This window comes from Vidua macroura, chromosome 14, assembly GCF_024509145.1.
Source record: "Vidua macroura isolate BioBank_ID:100142 chromosome 14, ASM2450914v1, whole genome shotgun sequence".
In the NCBI taxonomy this organism is placed as follows: Eukaryota; Metazoa; Chordata; class Aves; order Passeriformes; family Viduidae; genus Vidua; species Vidua macroura.
Genome location: NC_071584.1, coordinates 4,063,659 through 4,083,494, shown reverse-complemented (window position 1 = coordinate 4,083,494; position 19,836 = coordinate 4,063,659). Strand labels below are relative to the sequence as shown.

General features: G+C 51.0%; 2 long non-coding RNA genes across 2 annotated transcripts; one reads left to right on the top strand and one right to left on the bottom strand.

Annotated features, from left to right (window-relative positions):
- Positions 1–10,911: 10,911 nt before the first annotated feature.
- LOC128814463 (uncharacterized) lies at positions 10,912–14,168 on the bottom strand. Its single transcript, XR_008439387.1, has 3 exons — positions 14,099–14,168; positions 12,514–12,714; positions 10,912–11,072 (listed from the first exon to the last, which is right to left on the bottom strand). It is a non-coding gene; the product is annotated as an uncharacterized LOC128814463 (long non-coding RNA).
- LOC128814462 (uncharacterized) lies at positions 12,706–19,712 on the top strand. The gene is made up of 2 exons (XR_008439386.1): positions 12,706–12,907; positions 19,668–19,712. It is a non-coding gene; the product is annotated as an uncharacterized LOC128814462 (long non-coding RNA).
- The last annotated feature ends 124 nt before the right edge of the window (positions 19,713–19,836 follow it).

The window sequence follows — 19,836 nt, the reverse complement described above, 5'->3', positions numbered from 1 at the left end:
AACAATAGTACAAACAAACAAACCACTGCCAGAGTGAGAACAGGCCTGGCAGCCTGTGGGTCAGGGTGCTGGCAGCAGTCCCATTCCATGGTGGCTCAGCCCTCCTGCAGTGCCAGCTGTCCTTCTGCTGGAGCAGGGATCCTGGACAAGGCTGGAGTTTTCCTCTGAAGCTCCAGGGCTGCTGGAGATGGGCCTGGGCTCCTTCTGGGAATGCAGTGGGGAAGAAAGCTGCTCCTCTGGGAATGCAGTGGAGAAGAAAGCTGCTCCTCTGGGAATGCAGTGGGCAAAGGCTGCTGTGGTGTTCCCCAGGTCAGATTGTATCCAGGTAGGAATGCTTGGCTCCTCCCCTGGGCAGAGCCTCACCCCATGGGATGATGGAATTTTCTCAGCCATGCAGGGACACTCACTGGCCATGAACAGAAGATAATTAATAATTAATGGCCCATGAAGAGAAGGGATCTCCTGGAGGGAGGATTGGCTATGGGAGAGATAAAGAAAACTGCCCAGTGAACAGCAGAGAACTGCCCCATCTCTGACAGATGGGGATAGAACACACCCCCAGCCACATCTCTAACCTGGGACACAGTGCTGGTGCTGCTGGTTGAGCATTGGATTTGATGATCCCAAAACCCTTTCCAGATATTCTCATGAAAATGTAATATTTATATTAAAAAACACACAATTCAGAGCTCATTAAACAGTTACATTTCAGTCAGAACTCTGGAAACAATCTCTCTGTGAGGTGTTTTTAATTCCAGCCTCCCTCTGCAGCAGCGATCCTGTCATTCCAACGTGGATCTCCAGTCCCCTTTTGCATTTTCTGATTTTCAGGCAACATCTCACGGCTCCAAAAGCTTTTATAGACTTAATTAAACTTAGACTGAGTCTAAAGTGAACTCAAGCACAATGTTCAGGTGTGATGGATGCTGTTGGAATGGCACCAAAATCTGGTGCCTCTAATCCCAGGTGTCACATCCCATTACACTTCCAGCTCCCTGAGTTAGAAAGGAACTTCAATGGTTGGAAAAGAAATCCCCAAACTGAACTGAGAGTGAGTGAATGACCTGGAAATCATCAAAACTGGAAATCAAATGGATTCGGAGTTGGCCTCAGCTGCTGGCACAAGGAGGGGAAGTGGAGGTTGCAGACTCTGCCCTGGTTCCACTCCTGAGGGGGGACAAAAGCTGGTGGCATTCCCAGCTCATGTGAAATGCAGGGAAAAGGAATCCAAAATTCAACAGCAGATCAGGAGAGCCAGCAGCTGCCTGGGAACACTAGAGGGAGCAGGGACAGGGAGAAGGACCGGGAAGGAAAGGAGAAACCACTGCAGCTTCTGAGATGGCTTCCAGGGGAAGGGGAAGGGAGCAGAGGAACAAAGGGATGTGTCCCACAGGGTGTGCAGGACAGGAGGCACCAGCTGGAATCTCCTGTGGCACAGGGGAGCCGGGTCCCTGGAGGCACCCCCAGCCCTGCCAGGGGAGCAGCTCCAGGGGACGGCTCTGCCCAGGCTCAGCCAAATCCCAGCTCCCTGTGACAACTTCAGTTTTAATTTTCATGTTTTCTAGATTCTGTACTGCATTAGGATATAACTCTGAACTTCATATAAAGTGTTAGCAAGTTCTTCTCACAGTTTAGTTAGATAAAACAATTTGTCTAACTAAACAAATTTCCAGCCCCAGAACCAAGGACACCACTGCAGCTTCAGGCCCAAAAAGTGCAAACAACAGGGAGTTGAGGAGAGCAAGACTGGGAGGATGGGACTGCATAACCTGGAGCTGTAACTGGACAATTAACTCCAAAATGGAAATGGACCAAAACTTATAAAAGTGTGAAAACTCCTGACCCAGGGTCCATCTTGGGTGTAGCCTCAGCCGGGCTCTTGCACTGCCCAAGGTGAATCCTGTGAAGGCCTTTTAATAAATCCCTGCTTTATTCCTTTAACTCTGTCCAGCCTCTGTTCCAGGAGCCTCTCAAGGCATCACCTACTGGGAAAGGAAGAGCAGGAATGGGTTTTGCTGTCTCTTGGTGACCCCCAGGAGAGACAGATCCACCTGGTTCTGTCTCAGCTTTGGGCTGGAACTGCTTTAAACTTCCCACACCAATTCCAGGCTTTCCCACTGTTTTCCTCTGTGAAATCCAAACAGCTGCACCTCCCTCTCTTTAAATAATCAGGATATGGCAGGGCTGCTCTCTCCACAGTTCAGTTCTCTCTTTCAGAGGTGTTATGAGCTGTTTGCACCCGAGTTTTCCCAGCTCTGTGCTTTGCTCCTCTGTCTCCAGCAGCCAGCTCTCTCTGAGCTGCTCCTGCCTTGTTTCAGAGTTCATTTGTTTGCAGCTCCTTGGAAGCAGCTCCAGGCACCGAGGAGATGCCAATTAGTGTCCAGGCAGTTAATTTGGAGAGGGGCAGGAGGAAGCAGGGCTTTAAACTGCTTCAAGGCTTGTTCCTCCTGCCCTGGGAAGTACAAGCACTACCTGAGCTGCTCAGCAGGGCTGGCTTGGGGCTCAGGAGGTGAATTTGGAGCTGATTTATTGCAGGTGCTCAGCAGATGCTGGCCATGAACTGTGCACGGGCTGCTCTGTCAGGATGGAGCCTTCCTCAGCTCCTGATAAATCTTAACCCTCTCCTTAGCTCCTAATGAATCTCCAGCCACTCCAGCAGAAGGTTGGCACAGCCTCTGAGAAGTGGCATTTTGACAGGAATTCTTTTTGAATAATTAACTTCTGTTTGAAGGAGCTTTCCCTGCAAAGTGCTGGATCTGCATCCCAGCTCACGGGGTGAAATTCCTCACTGTCGCTTCTCGTCCCAAAAATACTCTAAAAAAGGAGATTTGTCTTCTCTGGGTACATCCATGCGAAAGCCTTGGGAAAGGATTTATCCCATTCTTATCATATTAATATGTATTATAATTATTATTATCAGTAGAAGTCATAATTAATAATAATTAAATATCTGCACATTAACAGCCATGAGGAGTAGCCCACACGATTCCATGGAGGTGACAGCAGTCCTGTTGTGGGAATCTCAGCCCAATTCCCAGCTGTCCCAAGGGCTCCTTTTGCTGGCACTAATCCCACTTTTGGCAGAACTGTGCAGCTCAGTGATATTAAAGTCAGCAAAATTCTCAAGTATAACTCATTTTCCAGGCTTTTTCAGGAGGGGACGTTCCTGAGGTCAGCCCTGCACCATTTGCTGAGGCAGGATTTCAGCCTCCCTTGCTGGCACAGAGCTCAAAGGGAAGGAAAGCTGTTTTGAACTAATCCAATCAAACTGTGCTGGGGGGAAGCAAACACCACAAAACCTGGGATTTGCTGACACAGGGGCTTGGCCAGCACACAGCTTTCCCTGTTCCTGGGTAACAGAATTATCAGAGATCTCCTGAGTAGATACACCAGTAAAAAAAAGTGGTTTTTTCCCAGCCTAGGTGCAGCTGCATAAAGGTTTGGAGTGGCAAAATAAAAAGAATTTGAAATCCCACTTTGGAGTGAGATGGTGCCAAGTCCTGCACCTGGGTCACAACAACCCCAGGCTGAGGAAGAGGGGCAGGAGAACTGGAAAAGGGGCTGGGAGTGCTGGGGACAGCACTGGGCACAAGCTGGGTGTGTCAGCAAAGCCAAGGGCACCTGGGCTGTGCCAGCTGGGGGGGCCCTGAGAGAGGGAACAACTGAGAGCCACAAGCCACCAACAGACTCCTCACAAGTGACACCAGGTGGGAAGTGGGAAGTGACTTCCCCCCCCCCCCCCCCCCCGAACTGTGAAACCACAGCCCAAGCCACGTGCACACACAGCAGATATAAAGTGTATTTTTATTCCCAGCAAGCGCTTGGGAATAAAAAACCTCAGCACTAAAGCTTGATACCCAAACAGCAACACAAGAGTTATCAAACAGCTGTCAGGAGAAACAGCACAGAGCAAAACCAAAGCAGACAGGGAGCAGAAACTCCTTGTGCTTCTGAGTGTGGCAGGGACTGCTGTGCAGGGAAAACTGGGAACGCAGCACAAAACACAAAAATCCTGCTGCACCCCGTGCATCTCCCAGCAGGAGGGACATGGAGATTCCCAGCGGGGATCAGGAATGCAGAACTCGCGTGTGCTCCCATCACTCCCTCAGGAATAGCCAGGGTTTGTGTTTTCAGTTCTGTCTCCTTAGGGCTGCCAAGAGAGGTGGGATTTGCCCCATCCCTGTGCTGGAGTCCAGGACATCCCTCTGGCTGCCCTGGCTGTCTCGAGACCCTGGGGCTTGGAGACCTTGGCATAAAGTCAAAAACACCTGCAGCTTCGATTTTAGCCCGTGGAAAAAGCTGCCAACTTTGTATGAGGAATTACAAGCCACAAGGATTTGAGTAGTGTGGTAGGTGAATTAACACAGGGTGAAAAAGTAGAATTTTAGGGCTTTTTAGAATGGGATTCAAGGGGACAAGATGGAGGGATTTGGGCGTGTCCTGACCTTCTTCTCCTTTTCCTTCTCCTTGTCCTACATGTCTTGCTGTGATGGTGACACTTTTCTATTGGTTTGAGGTAGAGACACACTGTCCAACATAAATGACAGATATTGGCACGTTATTGTAAACACGGCACACGGAGTTTTTGGTATAAAATGTGAACACCGCCCTGAGGGCAGACAGAATGCCATGGCCGACTTGCACGACAGAGCTCAGCAGGGCAGAGAAAGAATGTTCTAGGTAAGGGAAAATAAACAACCTTGAGAAGCTGATCCTACACATTCCAACTCCTTCTTTGGCTGCACGTGCTGGGAAACGAGGACTTCTACACTCTTGGGGTCACCCCGACACCCAGACCCCGAAATCCTTGGAACATCCCAGGTTTGGAGCAGCCTGGGATCATGGGAGGTGTCCCTGCCATGGCAGGGGTGGCACTGGATGGGCTTTAAGGTCCTTTCCAGCCCAAACCATTCTGTGGATTTTATAATCCTGAAATTATCATTACAGAGGTGGAACTGGAAGAGCTTTAAGGTCCCTTCCAAAAAAACCCCATTCCCTGACTCTGTAACTTCAGGAGCTGCTGGTCAGTTGAAATCCAGTTTCAGAAGAGCTCAGAGGAAATCGTATTTTGGGCAGAACAGAGTGGATGGAACAAAGAACAGGAACAGTCTCCTTAAGCCACCCCTTGTGACTAAGAACAGGATCAGCTGGCTCATTCCTAGAGCACCTGGTGACTCACAGGAGATGAAAACCTCCCCCTGGTCCTGAAAAAAAACAACCCAAGGGCCTGGGGTGGGGCTGGAGGTGGCTGAGGGAGCTTGGGCACAGCTCCAGCCCTGGGATCCCAATATGTTCCTCAAAATGAGGTTGAACTTCAGGGAGTTAAAGGTGATCTGTTCCCAACATCCAACAGCAGCCCCCAGCCACTGCTTCTTCCCCATGGGGAAGCTCCACACTGATTCCCCTTTGTGCCTGGAAATTAAGGAAAATGGGGTAAATCCTGGGAAGGGCTCGTGCTGGAATGCTGCTGGCACAGCCTGAGCCGTGCTGCTCCCTCAGAGCTGTTCCTGATCTCTTCCAAATCCACCTGGGAGCTCCTGGGAGCCCCACTGGGAGGGCACGGCCCAGGCTGCCAGCCCTGCCCAGAACAACCCTTCCTTTGGGATATTTGTGCCCACAAATCACCCCAAGGCAGCTCAGGCAGTCTGAGACTCTCCAAACCTTATCCCTCCACATTTCAGTTAAATTCACTTAATATTTCATATTTCTGCCTCCAGCTGCAGTTCCTGTCTCAGGGTTTGAGACAGCCCCGAGGCTGCTGCAGCCATCAGGGATTGACTGCCTGGGTTCCTGCTCCAGAGGGAACACCCCCATTGCTCCAGAACACCCTCCAAGGGGATCTCTGGGGTGTTTGTCACAGAGATCCCATGCCAACAGAAGCTATCCCAATGATGTCACCATCATGGATGTGAGGGGCTAAAGCTGGGGGTGCTTCCAGGGTGTCTGATCATGGAATCATGGAATGGTTTGGGTGGAAAGGGACTGGAAACGCCCTCCAGTGCCCTGTAAACACCTTCTACTGTCCCAGGCTGCTCCAAGCCCCAGTGTCCACCCTGGCTTTGGGCACTGCCAGGGATCCAGTGACAGCCCCAGCTGCTCTGGGCACCCTGTGCCAGGGCCTGCCCACCCTCCCAGGGAACAATTCCCAATTCCCAAGATCCCATCCATCCCTGCCCTCTGGCAGTGGGAGCCATTCCCTTTGTCTTGTCCTTTCATCCCCTGTCCCCAGTCCCTCTCCAGCTCTCCTGGAGCCCCTCAGGCCCTTGGAGGTTTCATCAGAGATGATGAGGAAGGCAAACCTTTGACCCCACAGATTTAGCCAGGTAACCCCTGCTGGGTTCTGGGCAAAACATTCCTGCTTGGCTCTTCCCACTCCTGATCCACTTATATCCCACTGCCAGGAGTGGCTCTGGAGAAGCTCCTTGACCACTGATCCTCCATTATTAAATGGGAGATTAATTAAAACCCCCAAAGCATTAATCATTGATTTTCAGGCCTTGCTGCAGTGTCACACCTCCTGCTCTTCCTGGGGGGGGGGGTTAAACCTATTGCTCCTGCTTTTGTGTCGAGATTAGGAGCTTTAGAGCAAAGAATCACTTTCCATTTACACTCAGAATAAACAGAGCAGAAGGACTCCAAGATAACAATTTCCTTAACTAAGGAGATGGATTACAACCTCATTTATTTCAAAGTAAATAATGAAACCCCACAAGTTCCTATTTACCAGCCCTGTTCCCTGCAGCCCAACATGCCCCTGCCCATGCTAATGATGAACCCAAATATTGGTGTTTTGCCTTTATTCAGCCCCACAGGGCTCTCAAGGTGGGAGCTGGCCTCTGTCCTGGCCCAAACAGGGGGGCAGAGCCCAGTTCACCCAGTTCTGCTTCCCAGTTCCACCAGTCTGGCCCTCAGCCCCACGCTGAGCTCGGAGCTGGCAACTGGAGACCCCAAATTTGTATTTGAACATCAGACGAAGAACCCATGGAGCCACTGCCAGCAGGGCCACCAAACACTTCCCAGCAAATGTTTACACTTTGCTCCAGAAAGCACTCCTCCAGTGGGAGGAGTGAGCAGCCAGGAAAGCTGACATTCGTGTCCCTGCCTGCCAGGAAAACTGACATTTGTGTCACTCCCTGCCTCCAGCCCTGCAGTCCCTAACCCTGCAGCGTTCCAAAGTCCATCCCTTGTTTTAGCACACCAGCTGCCTCTCCCTCAGAGCCCTGACAGCAGGGGTGTGAAAACCCACCCAGCTCCACTCCAGAACAACATTTCTGTACCTACAAAAGCCTACAAAAGCCCATTGCAGCTTACAAAAGCCCGGTGAACACGCTCAGGCGAACACTGGGAGGTTCCCAGGGTCAGAGATCCCAGGAGGAAGGTGCAGCCCCAGCTGCAGCCTCCAGTGCCACCTCCTCTGCCTGGAGCACCTGCTGGAGGACACCTTCCTGCAGGACCCTGCCTGGCTGGGTGGAGGATTCTAAATTAACGAGCAGCAATTCCATCTGTGTTTCCTCTCGTTGTGCAGCCCATTTCTGGTGCCTTCCCTCCTCAGGGGTTACTCAGGAACAGCTGAGCACCTCCCTGATTGAATGTTTTATTGCAGAACAAGAGCATTTCCTCCCTGCTTTGTTTAACCCACTTTACTTCACCAAACTCACGTTCTGCTCCGAGCACACGTTGTTAATTTATTCCTGGTTTTTGCAAGGTTCACATTACAAATGCATTTTTGATTAACTTATTGTCCCCGTTTTATCTCGACTGACTGGTGAAAAAGTTGTTAGGAAGCTGCTGTGTTGTAAAAGTGCTGATTAATTTGGGATAGCCAATCTGGCCTTGGCAGGGATGGGGACAGCAGGACAGAATGAGGGACACGGGCAGTGGGAATGAGAGCTGAGGGAGGAGGGATGGGCATCTTTGGGCTTGGGATGAGAGAACAGAGATGGACGCACAGGCAAGTGGAAACCACAGGGGCTTTCTGTCACAGAATCCCAGAATGGGTGGGGTGGGAAGGGACCTTAAAGCCCATCCAGACCCCCCTGCCATGGGACGAGAGGGAATAAAAGGAAATTCTAGGAATGCCAGGGGTGGTGCTGGCAGGGATCATCCTGGGGTTCCTCAGGGTCATCTCAGACAACACAAGAGCCCCATCAGCAGAACATCACAGGAACCCCTGGCCTTTCCATCCCAGCACTGCAAAACAAGGCCTGGCTGTCCTAGCTGCACTCTAGCCCCTGTTTCCAGAACCTTCATCCTTTGATCCAAGCTTTTCCCAGGAGGTTTTTGATCTGGCAAAGGGAGCTTAGCAGCTCTCCAGTCGCCAGCACTGGGGATTCACGTGCACAGAAGGAGTCGACCTCGGGGGAAATCCAGATTTATCTCTCAGTTGTGAAGCTGAATTTCCCCCTCACGCAGCAGCCACGGAGCCAGGAGTGTTCCATGGTGCGGGAACAGAAGTGTCTGCAAGGATCCAAGGGTTTGTGCAGCCCCAGCTCCTGACCTGGGCACCCCCAGCTGCTCTAAAGCTGCTTTTGCACACCCAGAGCCAAAGGAAAGCAGGAAATCTGCCTCCAAAGGGAATTTCCTCTTTCCAAGTGCTGACTTACAGCCCAGGTCACAACCAGAGGCACTGCTGATAGTTGTGGAGCTCCCACCCCCACAAGGCACCTTCCCAGGAATCCTTCAAGGCTTCCAGCCTCAGAGCACACCTGCAGCATGGAATTCCACGGGGGAGTTCTGTGCCCTGGGCAGCAGCATCCCTGTCATTAATATCACCTATAACGCCTTTCAGTTCCTCTGGAGTTCTCCTTGCTCTCCCCAGATGGCACATTAATGAGGAATTGCTGACTTCCTGCCTCAGGTTTCTGTATTTTCTGTGCTCCTACCACACCCCCTTGCCTGCCTCCTCCCTGGAATAAAGGATTCAGGAGCTGTCAGTTTTCCTCAGGAGCCATTTCAGAGATGGGGGAGCAGCCTGAGAATTCCAACAATGCCTCGGGAATCTCAGACCTCATTCCATGTTTCACGACCAGGCTGAATGCACTGAGACTGAGAGATCAGCAGTGCTGGCTGAGCCACTTTTACATTATGGGCTCTTAACTGATTTTTTTATTAAGTCAATTTTATCTCTCTTAATAAAGCCAAACCTTCCACTTAGGATGGAAGGGAGCAACAACCCCGCACAAACTTTCTGCATGATGAGCTTTCCTTTCACTCTGTTTGCCTCTAAATTTTGCTCTTCCCCTGCAGTCAATATTTATAACTTTATCCAGTGAGGAGGAATTTGACGGTCTGGTGTTGATGGGAAACTTTGCTTTTAATAATTCTGGTTTTAGTGCCTCCCTGCTCTGTTGGGATTAGAAAAAGCCACATTCCTGATTCTCTGCTCCAAGAGGAGATGGGGACCATTAAAGGTGAGGAACCTGCTCCAATCTCTGCATGAGAAGAGCACCTTGACAGCAGCATGGACATGGAAAAAAACAACATTTCCCTGGGAAAAATCTCCTTGGGTCACCCACCTGTACCCAGGACACCTTCCACTGTCCCAGGCTGCTCCAGCCTGGCCTTGGACACTTCCAGGGATCCAGGGGCAGCCACAGCTTCTCTGGGAATTCTGTTCCAGGGCTTCCCCACCCTCACAGCCCAGAATTCCTTCCTAAAGTCTTACTGAAATCAAGGTTTTCCAATTTTCTGGGAAATGTAAGTTTTCCTGGAGGAGATAGAGCTGTGCCAAATCAACACTGTCCCTGTCAACAGCTCCCTGAGAGCCACAATCTTCAGATTATTGACACAATTCCTGACCTGTGGCAAGCCTTAAAATAGAGGAGAGTCAGGAAGTGGAAATCTGATGGTGTGAGGAATTTGAGTGGATTAGTCATAGAGGATTAAGAGCAAGCATTTGAAGAAAAGCTTAAATGTAGCATAAAAATATATTAAATCTTTTCAGACATTCCTTATAGGCTGAGCTCATTGGCAAAGTGTTGGGGAGAGTGAAATGTAATAAAACCAGAGGAAAAACTCCCCTTGCACCAATGCAAACAGGGAGGAATTTGCATTCCCAGGTCTTTGCATATGTATATGGGTGAATTTATATAAATATGCATTTAGATACACATTATGTATAGATTTTCACTTGACATCAGACACTTCAGCAAGCAGCAGTGTATAAAAATATAAAAGGAAAGTTTCATGAAGTGCAGGAGACAGAAAACTTCAGTCGGTGAGGAAGAAAGAACTTGGGGATGAAAGAGAAATAAGGAGTGACCAGGGCTGGAAAAGCCTTTGGCAGGTCTCCTCCTGCCTGGCAATGCAGGGAGATTGTCACAAAATAACCTCAAACACCTGGAGCAGCTGTGCAGAGGGATGGATCCTCCCAGGGCTGAAATCCAGGCCAAAGGGAAGCTATACAGCGAGCACAGTGCCCAGGTCCCAACCCCCAGGTTTTCCTGGGGAAATCTCCCCGTCCTGGTTTGAACAGACAGGTGTCTGCCAAGGAAGGCAGACAGGAGCCTCCCCTGGAATGGAAAATGTAAAACCCTCCCTCTGAATTATTGTAATTTTGAAATTAAGGGGCTCTCAGGCAGAGATATGGGAATAGGAATCACAGCTCTTTATTAGGAAAACTAAAAAATACAAATGCAGTGGTACAAACACCACTGCCAGAGTCAGAACAGGTCTGGCAGCCTGTGGGTCAGGGTGCTGGCACCAGTCCCATTCCATGGTGGCTCAGCCCTCCTGCAGTGCCAGCTGTCCTTCTGCTGGAGCAGGGATCCTGGACAAGGCTGGAGTTTTCCTCTGAAGCTCCAGGGCTGCTGGAGATGGGCCTGGGCTTCCTCTGGGAATGCAGTGGGGAAGAAAGCTGCTCCTCTGGGAATGCAGTGGGCAAAGGCTACTGTGGTGTACTGTGGTCAGATTGTATCCAGGTAGGAATGCTTGGCTCCTCCCCTGGGCGGAGCCTCTCCCCATGGGATGATGGAATTTTCTCAGCCATGCAGGGACACTCACTGGCCATGAACAGGAGATAATTAATAATTAATGGCCCATGAAGAGAAGAGATCTCCTGGAGGGAGGACTGGCTGTGGGAGAGATAAAGAAAAGTGCCCAGTGAACAGCAGAGAACTGCCCCATCTCTGACAGATGGAAATTGAACACACACCCTCATTTCCAACCCAAGGCACTCCCATTTCCCTGGGCCAGGCCCAGGCTGGGGCTGTGCTGGAGCAAAGCTGCAAAGAGCTCCCTGCTCTTGCTGATTTGCCCTCCAGAAAACCAGCTGGGGCTGAATTCTCCCTCCAGCAGGGGCAGCTGCACTCCCTGGAGCCTCTGGAGCCACGGGAAGCAGGAGCCTGGGACAGCTTCCCCCTGTTCTGGGGAGAGGAAAGCAACAAATGGGAAGTTCTGCTCCAGCCAGGACTGCAGTGCCCACCAAGGAACTCAGTTTTGCCTTTGGGTGCTCTCTGATGTGAGGATTGTTTTCCTGGTGTGATATCCTCATTTACATCCTCTCTAATCCAGAGGCTTCATTAAGAAGTTGCCAAGAATCAACATTTTGACTGTTCCAGCCTTTAAGTGCCAAGGCTGGATAATTTTCTGCAAGCTGAAGGAAGGAAAGTCCCTCTGTAGGCAGCTGCCACTTGTTCCATGGCTGTTTTAGCCATTTTTGGCTGCAGCAGACACCCTCCCCTGGGTTTTTACCCTCCCTGGACATATCAGTGGCAATTCCCCTGGCTCCCAACTCCCTTCCATCGGGTGTCCTGCTTCAGAATGGATTTTCTGTGGGGCAGGATGGAGTTTCCTTTGGGCAGAAAGCTCTTGGCAGCAGAGGAAGGAGCCAGCCTACTTTCCAAAGCACATTTCTGTCTCAGAGTGTGGACATGAGGAAGGTGGAGAGGGTGGGATGTGACTTCAAGGCAGATGGAAATGCACAAGAACAGTTGCTTAGCACCTATAAAAGTCAGGCCCACTCCTTCACAAGATCCGTGTGTATTTAGGGATCCACACTTGAATCCTGGCCTCTGAATAACCCAGACTCACCGCAGCTCTTTGGGAATGTGTGCTGATGAAATAAACAATGATATTAAAAGTCACACGGATCCTGCTGCGGTCCTGGCAGCAATCAAGGGGCAAATTTCTTGTTACCCGTGCTTGGAAGCTTTGCTAGCCATTAATGAATGAGAAGGAGCAGGAAAAGGTGCAGCTCCACAAGGATTCCTCAGCCTGTGGGGCAGTGGGGATCAGGCAGCAGCCTCCAGCCTTTGTCTGAGCAGGAGGTGCAAATTAAAGCTTTGAGACAGAGGTGGATATTCCACCGGGACTGCTGGATGTGGTGCTTGGGAATGGGTCCAGCATCCATTTCTCTGGGGCTGGATCAATGCAGCACAGCAGGGCAGAGCCAGAAACGGGCAGAGAAAAGGCTGTGGAAATGCTCCACAGGATGAATGTGCTCAAAAGCGCTCGGAAGCTGAAAACGTTTCTTGCACATTGCACTCTATTTCGTACTTGATTAGGAAACCTCACCTGATGAAAGGAGCGCGAAATGACCAGGTTTAATGGCCAGAGACGGGGAGAAAGCGGCTGAATTCCCATCAGCTCCCCTGCCTTTGTCTCAGGCTCTCTCTGCCGGTGGCTGTGGCTAGCTCGTGTTTCTGTCGGTGACCTGATTCCGCACCGCACGCTCCTCCCAGCTCGGAGAGGCTCCCATGTGATCCATTCTTCCCCCTAAATAAAGTTGACAAATTCGGCTGGGCTCAGATGGTGCTGCCGAGGGGGTGTGGAGCGCTCCCACCCCTCGCTGCAGCTGCGGCACCGCGGGCCAGCAGCGTCGGCTCGGGGCCACCGGCCGGGCTCGGGGCTCCCTGCCCGGGCTGCCAGCCGCAGACAGCCCCGGAGCCGCAGGACGTGGCCGGAGCAGGTGAGTGAGCGGCTGCGGGGCTCCTTTGTGCGGAGCCGCGGGCGCTGGAGGGAGGGAGGGAGGGAGGGAGGGAGGGAGGGAAGGAAAGGGCAGCGGGGCCATCCCGAAATGGCCCCAGCCGCAGCCCCGTGCCCTGCCCGCGGTGCCCAGGGCACTGTGCCCCTGCCCGGGGGATGCGCCTCTGGAGCCGGCTCCGGGAGCAGCGGCGATCGCCCGGCGCGGGCAGCGCCTGCGGCAGAGCCCGGGGATGCTCCGCTGCATCCCGGCCCCACGGGGACACGGCACGGCACGGCTGGCACGGCACCGTGATCCCGTGTGCGAGGCTGGCACTGGGCTGGCACGGCACAGCGCCGGACAGCGTGGGACCGACGTGCAGGCTGAATGGCACGGCACGGTAGCGGGGCGGGCTGGCGCGGCACCGGGCAGCGCGGTACCTGCCTGGCACGGCACTGAGATACCAGCGTGCAAGGCTGGCACGGCACCAGCACTCAGGCTGGCACGGCACGGCGATGCCTGGGCTGTGAGGCTGGCACGGCACCGCGCCAGGCAGCGTGGGACCGGTGTGCAGGCTGGCACGGCACCAGGACAGCCACGGGCCAGACTGGCACGGCACGGTACCAGCGTGTGCCACTGACACGGTCCCTGGCAGGCTCCAGGGCTGCCCTGCCCGCCCCGCTGCCCCCAGTTCGGCCATTTGTGGTCCCCACCGGGCTCCTGCTCCGGCCCCAGGTGTGCCAGGTGTGACCCTCCGGGGTTGGTGCCCCTCCTGCCCGGCTGCCAGAGCTTCCCAAACCCCGCCCTTCCCCAGGGGCTGCACCCCTGCTCCCAAAGCTGTAGCGGGCACCCCTGGGCACACCTGCCCCTGCTCTCCATCCCGGGCTCCAGGGATCTCTGAGCCTTCCCATCCCTCCCTCCTGCACCCCGAGCTGAGCCCCTGGGGGTGCCCATGCCCTCCCAGCCCCGGCAGTGCTGCCATGGCCCTCTCCCAGCCATTCCCCAAACCCACATCACTTTTCCCATCTGGAATGGGGTTGGGAGCTCAAAGGAAGGGCAGTGCTGGAACACGGAATGCTCCCAGGCTTCATTCCCTCCCTGCCTCCTTCAGCCTCGGCGCTGGGACCAGTTCAGTGCACAGCAGCTCAGCTCCCTGGGCTGCAGCTGGGGAGAGGAGGGAAGGGGGCTCCTGCTCACCTGCAGCTCCCAGATCCCACAGAAACTATTCCCAGTCTGTGCGGTGGGAAAAGAAATGTGATTTTCTTCCAGAAATACACAGACAAAGTAGCTGCCTCTAAACTGACACTCATCACTCCCCCTCCCAGCCCCTGCTCCCTCCCACCCTTTAACTTCTTCTTTTCCTGCACAATTTAAAAGTGAAATTCCCTGAGCAGTGAATTTATTGCAGTCCTAGACTGGGCCCGTCCATCAAGAGCAGCAGAGTTTTCTTTTGAAAGGAGATGGATGAAAACTGGAATGTTCAAACAAAGCAAATCTCTTGCTCTTTTGCAGTATTTTTTAAAAGAAATCTATCCCTGCAGGACTTTCAGTCAGATTTTACATCCGAGAGAAAGGCTGCAGTGTCCCAGCTGTAATAGATTTCCTTGCTCCTGGTAGGGCAGGAGAAAATGGGAAAGGAGAGATTAAATAGGGAGGGGGACACAAAACCCGATCTAATTTGTTCATCCCTTCACAGTTAGGCTGGAATTAAATCCCTCCTTCACCTGCACACAAAATGAGAATTGAACAAAAGGGCCATTGATTGGCTTAAGGTTGTATTTCATGAGGGTTCTTAGGTTTGGGGTTTTCATTTGAGTTCATCTCTAAGCAGCTTTCAGTTTCCATCTCCCTTCTAATTCAGCAATTAATCATCCACCTCTACCTGTGCTACTTGTCCTGGCTCCAAAATCCTGTAACTTAGTGGCAAACTGAGCCTAAAAACAGCAAATGGGAAAAAAAAATCACTGAGCAATTTAAGCTCAGTGCAGGTTTAGGGACTGCTCACTGCAGGGCTTGTGTTTGCACAGAATAACATCTGAAATTATGGACCAAGGGGAAATTCCCAGGCTGCCTCTGTAATCACAGGATGGAAGTGCCCCTGTCTTTGGAGGGGAAGAGCAGCATAAAAAATGAGTTTGAACCAAATCAGCAGTGAGTGAAGCACAAAATATCATTTCAAAGGGACAAAGAATCCCCATTTTGCAGGGTGTATTCTTGGGCTGGTGATGGAAGCTCCTGTGGCAGGAATGGCTGAGCAGGAAAATTCCTTCCAAAAGCAGGAATAGTGATGCTGCTTGGAGAAAAACAACCTCAGCAGAGCTTTTAAAAGGCAGTGAAGCCTCTTTGGAAGGGAATACCTGGAAGGAAAAAACCAGACCCTTTCCTAAATGAAAAAATTATTATTATTATTATTATTATTATTATTATTATTATTATTATTATTACTACTACTGTGAAGGGAATAAACCCCAATGGCTCCTCCTCACATGTTTGTGCCAACTCAGTCCTTACGCTTCTGGGGAGCATTTCATGGAGATTTAAAGCCACCCTAAAAATGGCATCTGAGCATTCCAGTGCTCAGGATAATAAACTTTCCTCACATTTCCTTGGCAAGAAGGTTAAAATATCTGCCCAGGTGCCTTCCAGTGGCTGCTTAGGGAAGGAATCCATCAAATGCTCAGTGTGTCCATGGCTGAGGTGCAGTTTGCTCCTGGGAACAGGAACCATTCCAGAGGGATTTGGGCTTTGCACAGAGCAAAGCTGAGATTTGCCAAACCAGGCAGTGATGAGGAGGCTGTGATCACACCCTTAAAACTGCTGCTGTTTATCAAATCACACTTAGGCTAAATTAACACATTAAACTATCAGAGGTCACCAAGAAAATCAGTGGGGTGAAAATCAGCTTCAAAGAGAGCCTAAATTCAGATGCACCTGTGGCTTTAATTAATCTATTCTTCAAGGATTACTCGACTAAAATTATAACCAGAATTAGCCTCTCGTGGGTCCTCTGTCAAACAAATGCCCAGGAAAGCAGCACCTTGCATTTATGGCCCTGCTGAGCACAGCCCCTGCCCACAGCAGCCCCTCTGGATCCCAAAAATGTCCACGGGACTGTTTTGCTCAGGATCCTACAAGCAGAGGGAAGATGGGATCAGGTTCTGCTCTAAAATGACCTGGTTTTGTTGTACACAGAGTTCTCCAAGCCCAGGGAGAATCAGGATCCCACCAGATACTGATCCTTTCTAGGAACACAGCTCTCCCCTGGCTCGTACATCTGGCCAGGGATGGAATGAGAGATCCCAAAACTCCCAGCCTTTTTCTCTTCTTCAGGAATAACAAGGGCAGAACACGCTGAACAGCAATGAAGGGCAGAGATCTCTTGTTCACTGGGATAAAAGCGGGGCTGGAGTTTTGTACACTTAATGAAAAGATTAATTGGCCTGCTCTAGCCTTTCTCTAAGGTGCCGGTTCTGGGACTGGGTGGAAGCACAAGGGGTTTATGGTGACCATGTGGAAAAATCGAATACGGATCATGTTTCCTCTTTGGAGATTAACAAAACAGAAGAAAGAGGCACAAAGAGGTTTAATGTGAGGACTTTGCAGGGAAATCTGTGGTGTTGAACACCCATGAACCTGGTGACACTACAAATGCAGAGTATGAGAGCAGCACCCACCCCAAAAGACACAGAACCCCCAGGAATTAAACTGGGCAGCACTTTGGAGACTTGAAACCTGCGTATTTCCAAAAGAATTTTAAGCATCCATAATTAAATACATATATATTTATGGGCCTATTTTAAATACTCTCAAAGCCTGGACTTCTGTTCCTATGAGTTTATAGAAGATGCAGCAAGGCTAAAACATCTCACTGTGTTTTTCCAAGCATTTTCTTCCTTCTCCCATCCCTTCCTCCTCCTTCTCCTCCTCCACTGCTCCCACTCCCTTTTATCTGAGCACAAGTGCTGGAGTTGATGTCTCCTCTGCTCCCCAGCTCAGGGGGAGGAGGAAAAAAAGCCCTTTCCACACCAGGTTTAAGCATGAGGGACACCTTTCATCCCAACGTTTTCACATCAAAAAGATGCAAATGGAGAGAGGAGCTGCATTCTTCCCTAATGCAATTAAAATGGAAGAGGCAATTTGAAAGGCAGCAGGGAGATTTACAAGAAAGCTGAAGGCAAAAGGGAAGAAAGCAAGCCTGAAACTTTGTTTAAAATCAATATATATTTAGGGTTACATAAACGCGGGAGTAACTCAACAGTGGGAAGAGCACGGTGAGTAGAGGATGAGGAGATGAGACACAAAGACAGAACCCAAGGCTCTCCTGCTGTCAAAGAGATTTTTTCTATCAGCTCCCAAGGAGGGTTTGCGGTTTCAGGGCAGCCACCTTTCCCTTAAAAGCTGCTTTTGTGTTCCTTTGAGAGCAGGGCTGTTCCGTTTCCTCACTGCTTGGTTTGATGTCCTGCTCAGCCGTTCTTTACCAGCCCCATCAGGAGGTACGAGTTATCCCGAGGGTCAGGGATGTGCCAGCAGCTTCCCTTTGGAGCTGCAGCAGCTCACGTGGGATTCCTGCCCTTCATCCTTCCAAGAAACCTGAAAATCCCAGACATTCACTGAACTCAGCCACTCGGACTGAAGTAAAAACCAGACTTCTCCAACTATATAAAAGCCCCAAACCATATCCAATAAAACTTAAGTCTGCTCTTCCACACAGTATTTTGATTATTTTATTTATTTATTTTTAGGAATACAATGCAAATTGCCATTTCTGTCTTGACTGTAACACTGATAACATCATTATTACCACGTCTGGCAAACAGAGGCAAGGTTTGCCCTAATAAAAGGGAGGACTCCCAGGGAAATCAAAAAGCTGTTGATGAACATTCTTATCTCTTTTCAGTAATTCAGTATTTGACAGATGCCAATAACCTGAATTCATCTTGAGACACTGGGGTTTTTTACTGTCATTTCCTTTGTTCCTCTCATACAAATCACTTCCAACCCTCTCTTACTTTCCTCCCTCTAAAACTGTAAAAAACTCTCAAAAATCTATTTCTCTCTGAGGTTCTCAAAGGTCAAACTTGGAGAACAAAGAGAAGGCAATGCCTGTCCTAAGGATATTACAAATCAAGGAGCAGATTTTGTCTTCCCCATCTTGTACTGAGTTGTACTTTACTTTATAACTTGCTAAAAAAGACAAGGGAACATGAGTCAGGGTAGGAAAGTCCATCCCAAGGCAAGGACGTGCTACACCAAGAGCCTGAGCTTGTATAAGTCCCAGGGTAAAACATTATTATTTCATTAAAAGCTTTAAAAATGAATTCAGCTTCCAGATATTCTAATGTACTTGCACAAGATGTTTATTCTGACAAATTTCCAGATTAAAAAAAATCACATTATTTTTGTCATTACTTGAATCTTTCTAATATATTTTAGTGGGAATGAAACGTGCCCAGCCCTGAGCTCCTGACTGCAATGTTTGCAGGGCTCAGGCCAAAGCCACTGAAGGCTTATGACTCACACAAACCCAAGCAAACAATCTCAGCTTTATTTATTCTCTGCTGCTGGGATTCAGCTAAAGCCTGGAAGAGGAAGAGGTGTGGGGGATTTTAATGGGAAGTGCCTCCTGAGGATGTGCTGCCAGTGAGATTCCAGTGGATGGGGTGTGAGCTGATCATCCCAAGTCCTGAACCTCCGTGTGTTCCTGCAGCCTGGAGAGGAGCACAGCACCTCTGCTGGCCCTGCCTGCTTCTCTGACAGGCTGGAGCAGCTCTGTCACTCTTGTGCCACCACCCCTCCCATGCACCCAGGAAGGAGCTTCTCCCTGGAGCTCCCTTGGCACTGTCCCTGCCTGTGCCCACACCAGGCGTGGCCTCCAGCCATGGCTGGCACCTTTTGGGGTATCTCCCACCCTTTGCTCTCCAATCTGCTTCCCCAATCCATCCCTGAGCAGCAGCAAGGAGCATTCCTGGCCCTCAGGCAGCAGTGATGGCACTGCTGTCACCCACAGGAGCAGAGGTGACACTGCTGTGACCCACAGGAGCAGTGGTGGCACTGCTGTCACCCATGGGAGCAGTGGTGACACTGCTGTGACCCACAGGAACAGAGGTGACACTGCTGTCACCCATGGGAGCAGTGGTGGCACTGCTGTGACCCACAGGAACAGAGGTGACACTGCTGTCACCCACAGGAGCAGTGGTGGCACTGCTATCACCCACAGGAGCAGAGGTGACACTCCTGTCACCCAAGGGAGCAGTGGTGGCACTGCTGTCACCCACAGGAGCAGTGGTGGCACTGCTGTTACCCATGGGAGCAGTGGTGGCACTGCTGTGACCCACAGGAACAGAGGTGACACTGCTGTGACCCAAGGGAGCAGAGGTGGCACTGCTGTCACCCACAGGAGCAGAGGTGGTACTGCTGTGACCCACAGGAGCAGTGGTGGCACTGCTGTCACCCACGGGAGCAGAGGTGGCACTGCTGTCACCCACAGGTTTGGTCACTGTCACTCCAGAGTCAGAGCACAGCCACCAGCAGACCCCTCAGGCTGTTCAGAAGGGATTTGCCCAGAAAAGCACTTTCCTTCCCCAAAATGCAGCCGAAGCCCAAGCAGAGCTTTGCAGATTTGGGATTTAAAAGTTTTCCTGGTTTGGTTTGGAATTTCACCTCCCTGCACCGATGGGGCAGTCACAAACATCATCCCTGCCGTCTCCTGGAGCAGCACAGAGCCAGCTGCATCGTGACTTTGTGGTTTTGTTTTCTCCTCCCCCAGGAACCTGAGAGCTGTGGGCACAGATGAGATGAGATCCAGCTTAAGGCAAGTATGACAAGATCAGATTTCCCGTGGTGCTGAGACATTCCCCTCTCCTGGACTTCCACGGGGAGGTGGGCACTTGGCTACTCCATAAATCAGAGGGGCATTTCTCAGCTTCTCAAGTGCT